This window comes from Lissotriton vulgaris, chromosome 10, assembly GCF_964263255.1.
Source record: "Lissotriton vulgaris chromosome 10, aLisVul1.2, whole genome shotgun sequence".
Taxonomy (NCBI): domain Eukaryota; kingdom Metazoa; phylum Chordata; class Amphibia; order Caudata; family Salamandridae; genus Lissotriton; species Lissotriton vulgaris.
The window spans coordinates 92262933-92283722 of NC_141698.1; positions in this window are offsets into that span (position 1 = coordinate 92262933).

Consider the following 20790-nt stretch of genomic DNA (forward strand, 5'->3'; position numbering starts at 1 on the left):
ATATATATATCCTCATATGGGTAATCCTGCACCTCCAGCTGCTTCCTGGTGAACAAGGACCACAACGAATCCCAAATTAGTGGCAAGATGTTTATTTAGACCAAAGTTACCACGGTCTGACGCATTTCGGGCAGATGCCCTTGATCACAGATATATATATATATATATATATATATATATTCAATGAAAAAACCATAGGTTATAGGCCATATATAGTTAGGAATTAGCATTTACAAAACCTTATTTTACTCGCATAAAACCATTGAAATTCCATATATAGTTAGCTAACTATAAGCGCTAACTATATATCGCGCACCCGCAATCCACTGCTGATGATGTCACATATTACATCATTCATGACATGGTCAGTGACATCACTGATGACATCACTGATCACAACATCCAGTGATTGTATGTGTCTGTAAAGTTTAAATATGTTTCACATATTGAAGAATGAGTGGATGTATAAGTGTCTGGATGAAGAATTTAGTAGGTGCATGACTGACTGTATGAGTGAGTGATTAAATGTGTCTCACTGAGTACATGGGTTAGTGACTAAACTGTCTTAATTCGTGCATCAGTATGTTTGTTGTTGTGTAAGCTGCTGCATGTGTTGATCAGTAGCTATAAGAGTGGCCATATGGGTTATTGATTGGTTGCCCAAGTATTTGAATGGGAGGCTGAGTGTGTGTGTGGGTGGCTGGGAGGTGCGTGACTCTGTGCATAGATGTGTAAGCAGTTGATTCACTAGGAGTATGAGTTCAAGAGTGCATGTGGAAACAGCTATATGGGCGGTTGACTGTGCATGGGTGTGTTGGTGAGTGAATGGATTTCTCATTGCTACATGTGCAAGTAAGTACGTATGTAAAACACAATACATGTGAGAGTTGAGATATATAAATAACTGAACATAAGAGCCAGTGAATGTGTGAGTGGCTGTATCGATCACTGTGAGCTTGTATCAGGGATTATATAAGAGAGTAAATATGTGTTATTATATGTTTGAATAAGTAAGATGTGTATAACTGTATAGTTGAGGAAATGGAGGTGTGATTGATTCTTTGCATGACTGACTAGGTGTGTGAGTAAGTCCATGGATGAGTGACAGTCTGTGAGTGTCTGTTTATACTGAGTGTATGTAAGGTTATATTAGAGTCTGAAGAGGTTCATTGTATTATCACATGAGTGATGTGATCAGTGATGACAAATGAGATGTCATCAGTGATGTCATTTGAGTTGTCATCAGTGATGTCATTTGAGATGTCATCATTGATATCATTTGAGTTGTCATCAGTGATGTCATTTGAGATGTCATCAGTGATGTCATCAGTGATGTCACTGACCATGTCATGAATGATGTAATATGTGACATCATCAGCAGTGGATTGCGGGTGCGCGATATATAGTTAGCGCTTATAGTTAGCTAACTATATATGGAATTTCAATGGTTTTATGCGAGTAAAATAAGGTTTTGTAAATGCTAATTCCTAACTATATATGGCCTATAACCTATGGTTTTTTCATTGAATTTTCAAGGTTTTGTAAATGCAAATTCCTAACTATATATCCACTATAACCTATGGTTTTTTCTGTGAATTTCATTGGTTTTTTAATAGCAAATATGAAAAGCTTTAAAATGTCAAGTACGTGATAGATAAAAACATTTTCGTATTTATGCACGCTGATGTGCTTTGAACGCTGCCCCCCCCCCCTCCCCTCTTTTGCCTTTGTTAGTACTCTCTCTTTGCAGATACAGAAGGGTAGTTAACGCAGGCCTTTACCCCCGTTGTAATCCGTCGTACCTCCTTGTCTCTCCATTTGATTGATTGTTGTCCAAGCATTTACTGTTTTAGAATTGGTTCTCTTTGGATCATTCTCTATTTACAAACAAGCACAAAGTCGCAATACTCTGTTTAGTCTTTGCAGATAGTGAAAAATCGTGTAAAAAAATAAAAGTAATCGAGCAAAATCAGTAGGCCACTAATTGGATCTCTTTTTGACCTCGCTAAAATAGAAATATTAGGAACAACCCTTCTTGAGAAATACGAAAATAGTGAGATGAACTGAGCTCCACACCATGAGGGCTGCAAGACAGCTCGGCTCCATCACCCATCCCGCACAAAATAATGACAAACCCTATGCAAATATTAAAAATATAGACAACACACCAGCAAAGAAATAGGGTAAAACATTTTATTAAAAAACTATTTACATAACGTTGGTTTATAAGATGATGTCAGTAGTGGACCGATGTGTGAATAGATCGAAAACAGCACAAGGCTCCAAGATCCGGATAGCAAGCTCCTGGATGTTGGGTGCCATAGTTTAGAGTTCTGAATTTCAGCCTTTTTCAATGCCTGTGCTTTGTTGAATCAAAATGGCGGCTTGACACAAAGCTGACTCAAGCGTTGTTACTGATGCTATGCAGACCAAAACTGGTTTTCAGTTTGTACATTTTTCTAGATTTTTCAATCCAAGTTTGATTGACTTTGTAGAACGATGGCTTCAGATTTTCAACATACGGTGTGGTGGCGCTGACTGGGAGGGGGCGCTTCGCTCCTGCCCCCTCCCCAAGTAAGATTTTCATACGTGAAAGTACGTTAATGGTTTTGGTCCCCGAGATGCTTCGATGTCACTACCATTCTCAAATAGCATAAGTTCTGGATGTTGGGTGCCATAGTTAAGAGTTCTGAGCAGCGCTTGTAACACTGTCTGAAGCTTATTTCCTCCTACTGCAGCTTCACTATTCTCAAAGTAAGTGAGTGTCGTTTGTGGACCTGACTGCATTAGAAAACAATATGATATGTTACCTTCCTAAACAGCTTGACGGAGGCCCCTGAGGGGCGCTGTGATGGCCATGGACTCGGAGAAGACGCTTGGCTCCGACACCCTCCCCAAGTCTTATAGCACTGGTGTAGCCTGAGATCGCCCCCGACATAGGCGGCCGGCTCCCGGGGTCCGGCGGTACTTTTTGCCTTTTGATGACTCTTCAATTCTGGACCTTGTCCCACAATCCGTTTGACCTGAAGACAAGCTGTAGTGAGGCGCCCCTTTATCGTTTTAGTTGCCATTCCGCCCGCTTTTGCTACACTGTGCCTCTTCCGCCATTCAGCTGTTTTCCGCCCGCTCTTGCGACTACAGCGTCTCGCTCACCATGTAGTTGAGATGCGCCCGCTCTAGCGGTGCAGCGATAGGCGGCTGCCACAGGACTCTCAAAATGGCGGCCGGCTCTTCGGTTTTGGGCCTGGTCCACTAAAATGGCCCTGGGACACCTTGGAACTCGGACGCTTGTCTGCTAGGGCTTGGATCCCATTCTCGAAAAGCGTCCCCTCAGCCGTGAAGATTCTACAAAAGTCATGGGGGCCTCCGACTCCCGCAGGCTTCTGGTGGGGAGCGGCTGCCATGATTGCTCGTGGAATGGCCACGACGGAGCTACGAGATGGTAGTGGTCTCATGCTGACGCCAGCTTTAGTCTGAAACATCCAGAAACACTGTAGACTACCAATTCGATCAGTTCCGGTAGCGCCCCAACATGACCCGGAAGAGAAGAACTTGCCCTCCCCTCTTTGACTGATGGTTCTTGTTGCCTGTCCCCTCTGTTGTCATTTAACAGAACTTTTTGGACTGCTGAAAGGGGTTGTGTTCTGAACGCTGGTTGGTGGAGACATTTAGACTATATTCTTGACCTACGTTGTCGCGTAATGCGTTTTATGACACGCCGCGTTAGCGCACCCGGAAGTGATCCGAGGCGCGGCGCGCAGCGCGTAACGTAAGCATAACAGGTCATGTGACTTGTTAATAAAACTTTTCATTGGTTCATTTTACTTTTGTTAATTTAATGATGAAAAGCTTGGTCATATGACCTAAAAATTACGCTTTTTATTATTTTCGAACAATATTTTTTTTTCAAACATATGTTATAATATTCCAGGCTAATGTACTTTCCCGGAAAATTTACAACTGTCTGGCAAGTAAAATATATTCCTTTTTCGAGAAAAAGGGCGTTTCTTCCTTCCATGACGGAGCCGTTGAGTAAAAGAGATTCGGCCTGCTGTCTTAGTCGCCGATGCGCCTGATTATCAGATTCTTATCGATCACTTTATGTTGCAGACATGAAAAACACAACTGCCCTTGACCATTTATCTTTACTGCGTTCCTACATATTATACCTTTTATCCGTCATGTAATTGGACTGCTTTATTTCACTTGCCTTTTACTGATTCGAAAACAGTCACTAAAAGTAAAAACTTTACAAATGAAAATACTACTACCGTGTTTTGTTTTAAAAACCTTTATTGTGAAAATGTCAGTATACAAATACGGGCCTATAACCACGTGGGCCGGCCACGGAGCAAACTCAAATCGTATATGATGAGGAGACATTTACACTGTAGAAGAACGTAACGAGCGGGCCATTAGGTGACAAGAACAAAGGTGTCTAACAGTTGCGGAATCGGTGGACGTACATTTTGTAATTAAAATACGACAGGGCCACTTACAATAACATTTTCTAGATATACATTTGCGGGCAAAGAGTTACGAGTCCCATTTATACCGGCGCCATTTTGGGCGAGGCCGGGCAGGTCCAAGATATAGTCAAAATGTCTCCACCAACCATCGGCCAGACCAGAACCCCTTTCGGCCCTTTATGCTACAAGATGGTGTCTTCCATTCAGAAAATATTGGTGGCAGCATTTTGAAAGGAAACAGAAACAGCCGTTCTCCTAGTGAGTTTCACATTGTTACATTTAGGAAGAATGTTGAAGAGTAGTATGTGGAAAATCTGAAGCCATTTTTCTACAAACTCTCAATCAGACTTGGATGGAAAAAAAAACCTGAAGAATGTACAAACTGAAAACCAATTTTTGTCTGTATAGCACCAACAGTAACGCTTGAGTCAGCTTTGTGTCAAGCCGCCATTTTCATTCAATCAATAGCGTCCCCCTGCACACATTCAGGGACCTGGTCGTGTCTTTAGATGAAACGCATTGTAGGAAAAGAAGCAGAAAGGAAAAGGAAAAAAGTTCCGCCGGACCTAGTGAAGCTGCAGCAGGTGCAAATAAGCTTCAGACAGTCTTACAAGCACTGCTCAGAACTCTCAACTGAGGCACTCAACATCCAGGACTTGCCATTCGGATCTTAGCGCCTTGTATTTTTGTTTTGTTCTTGATGGAGGGGAAACAACAAAAAACAGGCATTGAAAACGGCTCAACTGGAGAAAAAAAAAAATTACTTCTTGGGTGCATTAGGGCATTTATGATTTTCGAATGCCGTATTCATCAGGTTGATGCTCATGTTGCCATAGGACAGCATAGCACCACAGTGTATACAACTTAACTTCATATGTTCAGATGAGGCAGGTGGCATATTTAGCATTCACCTTCTTTGATCCAGGAGGGATGGAGAAAAACTGCCAGATGAAACTTGAAACTTGGCCATCCAGATCTCGGCACATCGGTCCGCTACTGACAGTGACCGCAACTCAGCTGGACACGCCGTCTTTCGGCGCAGCATTGTAGGATGGCCACACCAGTGCGGCAATTTGCTGGACACCACATCGGTGCCATCCGCATCTCGACGCGTTGTGCTGCCTTCGGCCTATTCGCACATCGGTCCGCTACTGACAGTGACCGCAACTCAGCTGGACACGCCGTCTTTCGGCGCAGCATTGTAGGATGGCCACACCAGTGCGGCAATTTGCTGGACACCACATCGGTGCCATCCGCATCTCGACGCGTTGTGCTGCCTTCGGCCTATTCGCACATCGGTCCGCTACTGACAGTGACCGCAACTCAGCTGGACACGCCGTCTTTCGGCGCAGCATTGTAGGATGGCCACACCAGTGCGGCAATTTGCTGGACACCACATCGGTGCCATCCGCATCTCGACGCGTTGTGCTGCCTTCGGCCTATTCGCACATCGGTCCGCTACTGACAGTGACCGCAACTCAGCTGGACACGCCGTCTTTCGGCGCAGCATTGTAGGATGGCCACACCAGTGCGGCAATTTGCTGGACACCACATCGGTGCCATCCGCATCTCGACGCGTTGTGCTGCCTTCGGCCTATTCGCACATCGGTCCGCTACTGACAGTGACCGCAACTCAGCTGGACACGCCGTCTTTCGGCGCAGCATTGTAGGATGGCCACACCAGTGCGGCAATTTGCTGGACACCACCTCGGTGCCATCCGGATCTCGACGCGTTGTGCTGCCTTCGGCCTATTCGCACATCGGTCCGCTACTGACAGTGACCGCAACTCAGCTGGACACGCCGTCTTTCGGCGCAGCATTGTAGGATGGCCACACCAGTGCGGCAATTTGCTGGACACCACCTCGGTGTCATCCGGATCTCGACGCGTTGTGCTGCCTTCGGCCTATTCGCACATCGGTCCGCTACTGACGCCGCCTCACGTGCCAACGGATTTTCTACGCTTTTTGTAGCCCTATGCCGCAGAACAGGTCATGTGACTTGTTTATAAAACTTTTCATTGGTTCATTTTACTTTTGGTTTCCTAAAGATGGAAGGCTTGGTCATATGACCTAAAAATAACACTTTTCATTGGTTTAGAACATTTTTTTTCCCAAACGATGAAAGCCCCACCTTGTTTCTGGATCATTCAGACTGAAGCTGGCGTCAGCATGAGAGCACCACCATCTCGTGGCTCCGTCGTGGTCATTCCGCGAGCAATCATGGCAGCCGCTCCCCACCGGAAGCCTGCGGGAGTCGGGGGCCCCCAAGACTTTTATACAATCTTCACGGCTGAGGGGACGCTTTTCGAGAATGGAGCCCAAGCCCTAGCAGGCAAGCGTCCGACTTCCAAGGTGTCCCAGGGCCATTTCAGTGGACCAGGCCCAAAACCGAAGAGCCGTCCGCCATTTTGACAGCCATGTGGCAGCCGCCTATCGCTGCACTGCAAGAGTGGGAGCAACTCCACAACATGGTGAGCGAGACGCAACTCAGCTAGATGGCCGCCACCTGGGGAGGCCCGTTCACGCCGCCTCCCCCCCCCCCGGGCCGCCGCACGCCAATTTTCGGAGCAGCATTGTAGGATACCAAAACCAGTGCGGCAGTTTACTGGACATCACCTGGGTGCCTGTCGTACATGTTGTGTCAGCCATGTGACACTGGACACAGACCGCTACTGACGAGGCCTCCCCCCGCACCACCCGGGACGCCCCACGCTGTTTTTCTGTGCTGCATTGTAGGATCCCTAAACCAGTGCGGCACCCAGGCGACATCACCTGGGTGCCGTCCAGAACTCTGCACGTTGTGCTGCCTTGGGACTATTCGCACAACAGACCGCTACTGACGAGGCCTCCCCCCGCCCCACCCGGGACACCCCACGCCAATTTTCGGAGCAGCATTGTAGGATCCCTAAACCAGTGCGGCACCCAGGCGACATCACCTGGGTGCCGTCCAGAACTCTGCACGTTGTGCTGCCTTGGGACTATTCGCACAAAAGACAGCTTCTAACCATTGTTGCTTTTTGTGTTAATAAATGTTTAAATGTTTTTAGTTTTTGTTCTGTTCATTATCGTTAAAAGTTAATAAAGTTTTATAACCTTACTTTGTTGGACTGTTATCTATTTTTTGAAAAACGGGTGAATGGGGCCTTGAATCGGGTTATTGTCATGTGTGGGCTTTGGAAGTGTGCTGCTGCAGGATCGGACATTTCAAACTCAAATGCACGTTCTTTTTCTTACCTTTCCGAAGCATGGAGCGCAATAGCAAGCAGAGAAAGGGTGATGCACGTGTTGAACACTACCTGACCTGGCAAGTTGCTGGCAGTGCCCCCCCGCCCGCTCCTGAAAGAGGGCACACACACACCGCCGCCCCGAGTACTTCAGAAATCTTTAAAAGACCATGCGCTTGTTCATGAGGCTTAAATGGTTTATCACCTCTTCTAGAACCCCTACATCGACCCTCTGACGTTTCATGGAAAAATTACCATGTAACACAATACCAAGCCCTATCAGCTGAAACCCCCAAGGAATCGTGGGGCATATTAGCAAGGGGGTTTATCTCCGCTTTTTTGGCTTTAAAAACCATGAAAGCGGAGATAAAATTATTTCCCTATTATCAAGCTGTCGCTAACACCAGTTAGTGACACCTAAAAGGAGATAGCGACCATCTTGGGCCCGGCTTTGCATGTCAGTGATACTTATCACTAATGACATGCAAAGTGGCGTGCCAAGATGTTAGCGACTGGAAACAGTCCCTAACATCGCTACCTTCTATTACCAACTTTTGGAGATATTCGCACTAAGCGCGAATATCTCCAAAAGCTAACACCTGCCCTGAGCAGGTCTTAGCCATGTTATCCAATGGGAGGTGGATAACATGGCTAAGAGCATTAGGTCGATAATACATGAATATCGCTGACTTTTCTGCGATAATAGCAAGGTTTATCTGCGATAAAAATCGCCGATGTGCGGCGATAATTTTTGTCTCTAAACAAGTTATAGACAAAAATTATCGCTAGTTGTTAGTAATATGCCCCCGGGTTTTTGCTTGCAGAAATCGGGAGGCGGGAGACTAGCACTGAAATCAGTACTCACACGCCTGAATCAGGAGAATTGGCATGTCTGAATTCTCTACAGCTGGGGCCATAAACTACATCCGCAGGGGTAGGTGATAGCCTGGGACCAGCCTGGCATCTAAAATGGCTGCCGTGCACGACAAAATTGTGGCATTCGAAAAAAGGCAAGATGGCGCAGCCGCTGGAAGAGATATATCAACATATATCAGCCTCCTCAGCCACCCTCAGGAAACATAGGGGATTAGGATATGTCTCCCGCACCCCCTTATACCTAGTACTTTAATTAACGAAGCACAAAATGGCGAATTCCCGTTTCGCTACCAGTTTGCGGCCCAGTTCGCGGCCCGTGAAGCGCTTCTACCGTGAAAAATCATTTTTTTTTTATTTTCCCCACGGGACCCTTTAATAACCCCAACAACATTCCTAGGGGGTCAAGAGGGGGATACCTTGCCCCCTTTCATTAAATTCCCCCTTCGTTTTCCACCTCTTCTTCTCTCTCGATCCTACCGAGAGACAAGATGGCGGCCGCTCCGGACTGTCACGCAGCAAAAAAAAAAAAAAAGCTCACGCACAGCCGCTGGAAGAGATGTATCAACATATATCAGCCTCCTCACCCACCCTCAGGAAACATAGGGGATTAGGATACGTCTCCCGCACCCACTTATAACTAGTAATTTAATTTACGAAGCACAAAATGGCGAATTCCCGTTTCGCTACCAGTTCGCGGCCGCGCTTCTACCGTGAAAAATCATTTTTTTTTATTTTCCCCACGGGACCCTTTAATAACCCCAACAACATTCCTAGGAGGTCAAGAGGGGGATACCTTGCCCCCTTTCATTAAATTCCCCCTTCGTTTTCCACCTCTTCTTCTCTCTCGATCCTACCGAGAGACAAGATGGCGTCCGCTCCGGACTGTTTAGAATGTTGACAGACACCGGAGAGCCAATCAGCTTTCTGCGCGCAAAGTTCCGATAAGCGAAAAGTAAGCGGACCGGATCGCTGCCCAGAGCGCTGTTACAGATATATATCTTGGTTTGAACGTTAATTTCTCAAAAACTACTGGAGCACATATATTGAGACCTAGCAAAGGCACATCGGGCTAACAGTCCCTACAATTTTGCCAAGTTTCGTGCAAATCCATTCAGCCGTTCGAGCTAAAAGTGAGTCCAACCGCCCTATGGAAAACTCAATGCAAAAAACGCGTTTTGGGACCCCCCTTTTTTCTCAGCCCCCCCTTGACGAAACCCCACCAAATTTTCAGGAGCTGCTCAGAAACAAAATGTGCCATTTTCCTGAAAATTTCAGCCGATTCCATCCACAAACGCCAAAGTTATTAGACATAGAATTTTCAAAAGTCCCATAGGGAATTTATCCTAACTATATATACCTACTGGCGAACGCCAGTAGGTAATATATATATATATATATATATATATATATATATATATATATATATATATATAGCATTGTATTGTAAGGAGAGCACCTCACAACAGACATTGAAAGTAAAAGGCCCCTTGAATCATGAGTGCAATAGTCTAAGAATTATTTGATGCATTTGCACTTTACATTGCTGCCAATTGCACTTTAGGATTTGGAGTGCAATAGTGATAGTCATTTATTTTTCCACACTCGCACTTTCAGCTGAATATTTATTTTGCAGTTTGTACAAAAAGAAGCATTGTATAGGGTACCAAATAGTCATATATATATATATACTAGCAGCCCGTCCCGACCTTGTCCGGGAGCAACAGGCTTCCCTGACCCCCGCCCGCCCTGACATTGTCCAGCAGCCCGGGCCCCCGCCCGGCCCGTCCCCCGCATACTCCGACCCCCGCCTGCCCCGACATGGGTCCCCTTACCTCAGCAGCCGCTCCTCCCGCCTGTCCGCTGCTCGCACCACCGCTGGCCTGTCTGCTGCTCCTCACGTCACCGCTCCTTTCCTGCGCCATGTCCGCCGCTCCCTTACCTCAGCAGCCGCTCTTCCAGCCTGTCCGCTGCTCGCACCGCCACTGGCCTGTCTGTTGCTCCACACATCACAGCTCCTCCCCCACGCCATGGCCGCCGCTCCTCGTCGCGCTCCTGGACGCCGCTCCTCCCCGCGCTCCTGACGTGAGCATGCACGTCGCGGCCGGCTCTACTTCGGAGGGACTACTTTTTTTTTACTGTAAATTTTTTAAATAACATTTATTTTTAAAATTTATATAGCCTATAACCATCTACACACCCTGACGATTCCAACGGTGTATCGGGTGTGTGGCTTGGCGCTGTGGTTCCCGAGTTTACCCACCTCAAAGGCTGAAGGTTCTTCCTTTATTATAGTAGTATAGATGTATATATATGTATATATATATACTACTCCAATCCTGCTTCACTAAAAGACAGGTCTGACACATGCTCAGGTTACCAAAAGTGATTTATTCCACCGGTGCACATTTACCAAGCTTTGCGATGTCCACAATTATCAGCCTCCGGCAGACGCGTTTCGGCGTGTGCCTCATCAGTGCCGGGTAGTTGCTGAATGTGCCAAGGTGAGTTCAACACGGAGCTGCTGTTTAAATACCTCCCGAGTATTCTCATTGGCAGGGAGTCATTCTCAAGGGAAGCAGACAGGGAAAGTTCCTCCGATGGTGATTGTCGCTATGCTCCCAACCAAGAGGCCTCGGACACAGTGCACCAAGTTCCGCAATGAGGAACTCGCAAGCAGTCAGATTAAGGTACAATGTCCCATCCTCGCACATAATAATGCTGTTGCTGCTTTGCTGGCTCCTTTAAATTTTGGGGGAAAACAAAGGTCGGCTTACATCACTGCTGAGCAATCCTTTAGGCAAACATGCTGACTGCTCCCTCTCCCCAATACCTTCGAGACACTCCAGGTTGGGGGGCGCCGCATTGTGCCTTCCAAGCACTCCAAGCCAAAGTCAAAGTTTGTCGGTTATATGCGGAGCTCCAGACCGAGGGGCGTGTCAGATCAAGCGGAGCCGACCTCCGCCTTAACATACTACTCCAATCCTGCTTCACTAAAAGACAGGTCTGACACATGCTCAGGTTACCAACAGTGATTTATTCCACCGGTGCACATTTACCAAGCTTCGCGATGTCCACAATTATCAGCCTCCGGCAGACGCGTTTCGGCGTGTGCCTCATCAGTGCCGGGTAGTTGCTGAATGTGCCAAGGTGAGTTCAACACGGAGCTGCTGTTTAAATACCTCCTGAGTATTCTCATTGGCTGGGAGTTGTTCTCAAGGGAAGCGGACAGGGAAAGTTCCTCCGATGGTGATTGTCGCTATGCTCCCAACCAAGAGGCCTCGGACACAGTGTTGCACTTTTTTCGGAAGCACTTTCTCTTTTAGGACTTCGAGTGCACTATATAAAACCCCTTTGTCAACTTTTAGATCATGAGGGAGCATTAGCACTGTATGTTGTAAGGAGAGCCCCTCACAATTTCCATATCGCTAATTCTCTGTATCATGTTGACTTTACAGAATTTTTGCTGAAAACTACCTTGATCTGCACATTGAGAATAATTATTAAGACCACCGGAGTATGACGGACCTTCCATCCAGCTCCTACGTCATCACTGGGGGTAGCACCCCCCTTTTTTTCATCACATTTGACCAAGGTTGAGTTTTAGCCATGAAGAATTTTCCCTCTAGACACAAGTGAGATTAGCAACTTGAGCACTGGTCCAGTGATTTTCTTTCATTCAAACCGACCTAAATAACGAGCATGTATTACTTTCATACTTAACAGTAATCCCTGGAGTAGACTATTTTTCTTTCCACACAGTTAATGTTAATGTTATTTTACTCTCATTATTACTGCAAAGTGGTTGAATGAATTTGCAAATTTTTTTTCAGGTTTCTATCAAAACAGCTGCGACTGTTTCTTCAACTTTTTGATCACTTTATTGAGTGTTGTCATGAGTATTTTGTTTATGTCTATGTACACATAGCTTTAAAAACATTCACTATGCAGGTGGTGGTCATGTGGCCAAGACCACGGACATGGTTGAAACGCGTTGTCCTTACCTGCTGTACCGTGAATAAACTGACCGAGTGGGCTCGTGTGATTTTTTCACCGAAAATCGCTTGCCTTTGGAATATATATTTATATATATACATATATACTATGTTAGTTCCAATTGCTGCCTATTATAATTACCAGCCTCCATTGATTTCTATGGGAGTGTGCTGTAGTATAAGTGGATGACATGCTTTGTGCTTGACTTACTGAAAGGCTGATTTGGCGTACATTTACACCTGCTTGTCACCTTTAGGACTGTACTAAATGTAGAAGTATTTTTTTAGTTTTCAATTGTCTTTTCACTTTTGAGGGTGTATGCTTTGCATTAACGTATCCTTCTCAAACCCCTGTCACTCCATTTGAAGAATTTCCAATTTTCCAGCCACTTTACCTTGTTCCATTGACATTTACTACAAAAAAACGGGTACCTACATCTGTGGAGGTCACCACACATGTGATGGAGACTTCTGCACAGGAAACATAGGAGACATCTTTGGTTGTAGGTTTGTGAACTGCATTTTGTAGTAATTCTATGAAAATACTGTACTTCTTCCTTATGTACTACAAAATGCAGTTTGTGAATCAGGCCCATTGTTATTGAAGTGTACCATGCTTAAAAAACACCTCTAGAAATCTTTGAAATGGGATGTTTGTTCTGCATTGAGAGCCCCTACAGTATATAAATATCTGAGAAGGACAATAGAGAGATGTGAAACATGGAACGCACTGTATAGACACGGTTTAACCTTCCACATCAAAGGCAACCTCCTTAGTCAAGCACACATCTTTAACGTATTGAAGTGCTTACTTTTTTTAACATGGGTTTATTTTCATTTTTTTGTAGAAAACATGGAAAATTCAGGACAATACATCAATATGGCCACTTAAACAACATACGATAGGCATGAACCTAAACACTATATCAAAACAATTGATGAAGTGTCAAACAGATACTACAGGAACCTCTCCAGGAGGTTTCGGAAGCACACAGCCTAACCTTTGAATGGCAGTACTCGTGCCTGTAACCCCCCCCCCCACACCCCCCCCCCACCCCCGGAGTGTAACCACTTGTCCAATCTATGCACAGCCTCTGGAAACACACAAGTCCGCTATGTCCCATGTGGTCTAATAGACCTTGGGCAGGAAAAATGGAAGGAGAAAACAAAAAACAAACTAAATGAAAAAGAGAAACAAACTGTCTTAGGGAGTGTGTAGCTGCCCGTAATGAGTAGCATCAGAGGAGGTGCTGCCGGTAAGAGACCAGGGGGAGGAAAGGGCTACAATGTGCATGGGCTAACTCACCACTTCTGGGGGAGGGGTTATAAGCAGTCAGGCAGACCGTGATAACTGGGGGATGTAGTACCATATGGAGACAAAAAGGCTAACTACTCCTAATGAGGACTCACTCCTTCCCCATCTCTCGGGTCCCAGTCCCTACCCCGATCGTCTGGGCAATTTTGCTCAGCAGATCCTGTCCCCTCTTCACCCTATGGATGTTCCCAGGTCTCCTACACCTCCACCCAAAATCCAGCTATCGGATAGTGCCTCACTCCCTCAGCGTCCTCCCTAAGCAACACTCCTTACACAGCTCTAGCTCAAGTGGTGACATCGCTCACCCAAGTCTCCAGGACAGGCCGCACTGCAGGACTTCCATACCATTGTAATTTGTCTCTTTGCTAGAATAAGAGCCAAGTCTAGGAACCATGTGCCAACCTTCAGAGGCCTGGAGAATCCCTCCCCACTGCTACCCAGAAGACAAGTCTCTGTCGTGCGCTGGTGCAAACGGCCTAGTGCTGTGTCCAGCCTGTGAATCCCAAAACAGCTGTAGAGTGTGGCACCCCCAGGTCATGTGGCAGAAGTCCGCATCCGGGTGATTGCATCTGGGGCACCCCCCATAAATTACCTAAATTCTGTGAGGTGTAAGGTAGGTCATGTGAGTGTAATTAAATTGGATGTTTTTTAATCTCGTGTTTCTAGAGACTTTCTTGAGATACCCCAATATATTACACCATTCAGATCCAGGATGTCACTACCCAACGCCCCCCCCCCCCCCACCCCCCCACCTCACCCTTAGTGCCTCCAAGGACATCCGCCCTATCCCATTCAGCACCCTGTAGAACCACGTGAGCAGGTGTTGTGCTGAGCCCATTGACATCAACAACTGGAGCACCGCGTGGGTTTTCAGCACCTCTCTGCTGTCGTCCCAGAAATACTCCAAAGTAAGTTCCAGTGCTTCATAGTTCAACAATTATCCCCTGGGGTAAGGTGTACTGGGTCATCAGATCCTCCAAAGGGGTGAGGGCACCCAGGTGATAGCAGTCACTGACTGTCATAAGTCTGGCCTCCATCCAATCCAACAGCTGTGGGGTCATAAAACGGGAAATAGGATCCCATGAGGCAATCCCACCAACAGCAGGGCAGGGTCAGTCAGGCCAACAGTACTCCTTGAAAGGGCACCGACCCCATGAGGTCCAGATCGTCTTGATCTCAAAGAGCCTCTTCTAGCAATTGGGAGACCTACTGGAGCTGCGCTGCAAGAAAGTACCACTCAAAGTCGGTGTACCCCATGGTCCGGTGGGCATCGCAGAATCTCGATCCCTGTCCCAGATTAGTTCTAAGAGCAGGACATTCAACTGCTGGAACCAGGAGGCCGGCACCCCAACCAGGAGATTAATGATAAAGTAGAGTAAATGAAGAAGCATCACCATCTTGGAGATGGATGTCCGGGCATGATATGCAGCTTTAGGGATCACCAGAAAGGGACACATAACTTAAGGGATCGAAGTGCCCCACTAAGATGCCTTCCCGTAGATCCTCCAGAGTATGATATACTTGGATACCCAGGTATTTAAAAGAGGAAGGGGGCCAGGTCAGCCCGGGTGGGAATTTCAGCAGTTGTTGAATCCCCTGTGTTACTGAGAACAGGCAAGTTATGGATTTCTGGACCCAAAGGCACGGAAGGGTCACAAATTCCTCCAGCCAGCGGATCGCACCGTGGCATCACCAGCACCATCTGTCACATAAAGCAGGAGGTCATCCGCATATAATGAAATTACGTGGACATGAATGTCCACAACTATGCCACTGCCCCCACCCTCCCTGCAAAAAAGCTCCACCAAAAGCTCAATGTCCGAAGCAAACAAGAGGGGGGATAATGGGTAGTGCTGCCTCGTGCCCCTGTAAATATCATATTGGGAGGAGGTCGCCATTGGGTTGGTATACAGTAATGCAACCCAGCTGATCCAGCCTTCTCCCAGCCCCATTCAATGCATAACTGCAATGAGAAAATCCCATTGTACTGAGTCAAAGGCCTTTTGAAGGCCCACCGGCATGAACATGGCACCCAGTAGGGATTGTGCCTCAGGGTGATGTAGGACATGAACACTCCACCTGAGGTTCAGGGAGGCACTGCGTGTCAGAAGAAAGCAATTCTGATCCTTGTTGACAAGTGCTGGCATGTGAGATAGTAGTCGGGAGGCCAACAGCTAACCAAGGACTTTAAAATCCATATTAAGCATGGACAGAGGCTGGAATGCCGATGTAGGTACTATCATTACCCTGGTCTTAGGGAGTGGAACCACAATCGCGCTTTTTGTGGACTCAGGCTGGGCTCCAAATCTATGCGATTCTGAGTAGAGCTGCTCTAGTCGTGGGGCCAGTTGCCCCTTAAAGTTGGAATAGTACTCTGCAGGGAGGACATCCGGGTTCCCGGTTTTACCCGTTGCCATTTCTTTGATAGCATGCCTAATCTCCTGTATTGTCACCGGACCTCCCAGGTCACAGCTGGCCTCCTGGGCCAGGGTCTGAAGCTGCAGTTGGTCCAGGAAAATGGACTGTAGCCCTGCCAGGTGTGGCCCCGGGCTGTGATAAAGCACTTCGCAGTATCCTTTAACCTCCTCATTGATAGCCCCCGGAGAATACAATCGTTTGTTGTCATCTTGCTGGAGATGAGTGATGAGTGCGCCATGAGTCTCAGGCCTTATAAGAAAATCCAGGCTCCTCCCCGACCATCCCTCCTCTTCATGAGCCCAGGCTGCATAATTTTTGTAATCATGACAGTGCAAATGCTCGAAGACCGTATTACACTGCTCCTTCGTTTTAAGGAGCCTATTGAGTGCCACACTATCTGTCCCCAAGGCATGGTCCAGTCTGGGAAGCTTATCATCCAGTGTTTATAGCTCCCCATCCAATTCCCTCCTGACACCCACTGACTGGCCCAATCAGTGCCCACGCACTACCAGTTTAATTGCCTCCCACTCCATTAGGCCATTCGACACTTAGCCCTGATCTAGATCAAAATAGCTGTAATGGCATTGTAACAGGAATCCTCTAGGCCCATCAAGTTGAGACACCACACAGGAATAACTGGACAATCATCACTCAGTCAGAACCCCAGGAGCAATGGGCTGTGGTCAGAAAGTATGCAGACCAGGTATTCAGTGTGCATCGCGTATTGACTCAACATACCCAAGCATACAAATCTGTCCAGTCATGTATGTAATATGTAATTATGGGAGCAGTAGGAGTAGTCTCGTTCCATCCGATGCTGGGTGTGTCTACATCAACTAGCTCCCAATTTTGTAACCACTTGTGAAAGCCCACAGCAAGTTGATGTGCCTGTACACCAGGGAGAAGGGGGTGGAGCAATCCAACAAGACATCTGTGACACAGTTAAAGTCCCAACCTAGAAGCATCTCATCAACCACCAGGTGCCTCAGGGGTGCTCAGAGGGACTTCGAGCGGCGTGGTCCGTGATCAGCGCTCCTCTCCCTCTGCCCCTGGTGTGTTCTCTGTGCTGTATTAGTTGTTTATTCTGTTATTCCGCCGTAGTGCCTGTTAGTATTGCTTTTGTGTCTATTGTTGTATTTTTACCGCCGTTTTGCCTGTTTTTCCCGCTTACTGCCGCCCTCCGTCTTCCCTCCCCGCTTCCCGCCACCACCGCTGACCCCGCCCCTTTTTCCCTCTGTTCCCTCCCCGCTCCCGCCTCCCAGCTGCTCCGCCCACCCGCGCACTTGGCCATATATGGCGACCGTGCGATGCAGGTGAGTGTGTCCTAGTCTTAGGACACCCCCGCGCCGCACGGCCACCAGCTGCTGCGTGTGCCTCCCATCCCTTTGTGCCTCGCTGCCCGTCTGCCGGCTCGTGACCACGCCCCCTCCTTCGAGCGGCGTGGTCCGTGATCAGCGCTCCTCTCCCTCTGCCCCTGGTGTGTTCTCTGTGCTGTATTAGTTGTTTATTCTGTTATTCCGCCGTAGTGCCTGTTAGTATTGCTTTTGTGTCTATTGTTGTATTTTTACCGCCGTTTTGCCTGTTTTTCCCGCTTACTGCCGCCCTCCGTCTTCCCTCCCCGCTCCCCGCTTCCCGCCACCACCGCTGACCCCGCCCCTTTTTTCCTTCTGTTCCCTCCCCGCTCCCGCCTCCCAGCTGCTCCGCCCACCCGCGCACTTCGCTATATATGGCGACCGTGCGAACGCGCAGCGGTCACGCGCAGCGGGCGCGCCGATTGTGCGCCGAAGGCGCGCCAAAGGTAAGCCCGTCTGCGCCCGTCCGCGACCGGACCGCGCCCAGCACCAGGACCCCTGGCCCACGAGGACCCCGACCGACCCGCCTGACCTACACCGCCGCCACCTTCAGCGCACTCAACGCCGGTCGACCCCCAGGATGCTACCAAGCCACACCACGACGCACCCAGGACCCTTCAGCTGCCACGCCTGCAAGTTCACCTGCATCCGGACCTGCCCGACACCAGGACCTGCACCCGCCAAGCCGAACACCAGCAGCAACCACCTCAAGTGCATCCTGCTCAACACCCGCTCCGTCCACAGACACGCCATCGAACTCTGGAACCTCCTAGACGCCACAGCCCCTGACGTTGCCTTCATCACGGAGACCTGGATGAACGCCTCCTCAGCGCCCGACATCGCCATCGCCATCCCAGAAGGCTACAAGATCACCCGGAGGGACCGCAACGCCAACCAGGTGGGAGGAGGCATCGCCATCATCCACAAGAACACCATCCGCATCTCGACCAGCACCGACAACACTCCACCCTCCGCCGAACACCTGCATTTCCAGATCCACACCGACCCGAAGACCACCCTCAGAGGCACCCTGATCTACCGACCTCCGGGACCACGCACTCAATTCAGCGAGGACATCGCCGACTTCGTCAGCCCGCACGCCCTCCCCTCCGCTGACTACATCCTCCTGGGGGACTTCAACTTCCACCTGGAGAACAACAACGACTACAACACCAGCACCCTGCTCGACAACCTCGCCAACCTTGGACTCAAGCAGCTGGTGCCCACCCCCACCCACCTCGCCGGACACACACTCGACGCCATCTTCTCATCCAGCAAAGACATCGCCTTCAGCCACGCCACAGAACTCGACTGGACGGACCACAGATGCATCCACTTCACCTTCAGAAGAACGACGATCCACCACCACCAGCAACAGGTTGCTCGAAGAAGCTGGACCAAGATCACAGCAGACCAGCTCGCCGCTTCCCTGAGCCAGCACCCTCCGGCCAGCTCAGCGAACCCCAGCCAGGCCGCCGACAACCTCACAAAGTGGATCAGCAACTGCGCGGACGAACTCGCCCCTCTGAGGATCCCGCCCAGCAGACCCGGCAACAAGAGAGCCCCATGGTTCACCGACGAACTCAAGAGCTCCAAGAAGAACTGCCGAGCCCTCGAGAAAGCCTGGAGAAAGGAACCCACGCCGGACAACAGGACCACCCTGAAGCTCGCCACCCGGAAACACCACCAGCTGATCCGCACCGCCAAGAAAACGGCTTTCGAGAACCGACTGGACAACAACGCACACAACTGCAAGGAACTCTTCAACATCGTGAAAGAGCTCTCCAACCCCAACGCCGGAAACAACGACATCACCCCATCACAAGACCTCTGCAACTCCCTCGCCTCCTACTTCCACAACAAGATCGCGGACATACACAACAGCTTCAGCAACCAACCAACGCACGCCACGACCGCAGCAACACCACCCACCACCACCCTCCGTGCCTGGACCCCGGTCAACACCGAAGACACCGTCCACATGATGAACTCCGTCCACTCCGGATCTCCGACCGACCCCTGCCCTCACCACGTCTTCAACAAAGCCGACGCTGTCATCGCACCCCACCTGCGGGACATCATCAACACCTCATTCGACACCGCCACCTTCCCCGAGAGCTGGAAGCACGCCGAACTCAGCGCTCTACTCAAGAAACCTACAGCAGACCCCACCGAACTCAAGAATTACCGCCCCATCTCTTTACTCCCGCTTCCAGCCAAAGTCATCGAAAAGACCGTCAACAAACAGCTGGCCGCCTTCCTCGAGACGAATGGATCCCTCGACCCATCACAGTCCGGATTCCGTGCCAACCACAGCACCGAGACAGCCCTCATCGCCGCCACTGACGACATCCGAGCCCTGATGGACAACGGAGAAACAGCGGCCCTCATCCTCCTAGACCTCTCCGCGGCTTTCGACACGGTCTGCCACCGCACCCTAGTGCAGCGCCTCAGCAACGCCGGAATCCAGGAGAAGGCACTAGAATGGATCGTCTCCTTCCTCGACGGAAGAACACAAAGAGTCCGCCTACCACCGTACAAGTCAGAGGCCACCGAAGTCATCTGCGGCGTCCCTCAAGGATCCTCGCTGAGCCCTACTCTCTTCAACGTCTACATGAGCCCCCTCGCGGCCATCGCACGCCAACACAACCTCAACATAATCTCCTACGCCGACGACACCCAGCTGATCCTCTCCCTGACCAACGACCCCGCCGCCGCCAGAGCCAACCTGCACGAAGGGATGAAAGAGGTAGCCGAGTGGAGGACGACGAGCCGCCTGAAACTGAACTCAGATAAGACGGAGGTCCTCATCCTGGGCTCCTCGCCCTCCGCCTGGGACGACTCCTGGTGGCCCCCCGCCCTGGGCACCGCACCCAAACCGACGGACCACGCACGCAACCTGGGGTTCATCCTGGACTCCTCCCTCTCCATGACCAGGCAAGTCAACGCCGTCTCCTCGTCGTGCTTCAACATCCTGCGCATGCTGCGGAAGATCTTCTGGTGGATCCCCACTGAGACCAGGAAGACCGTCACCCAAGCCCTCGTCACCAGCCGACTGGACTACGGCAACGCACTCTACGTCGGAACCACCGCCAAAATCCAGAAGAGACTCCAGCGCATCCAAAACGCCTCAGCCAGACTCAT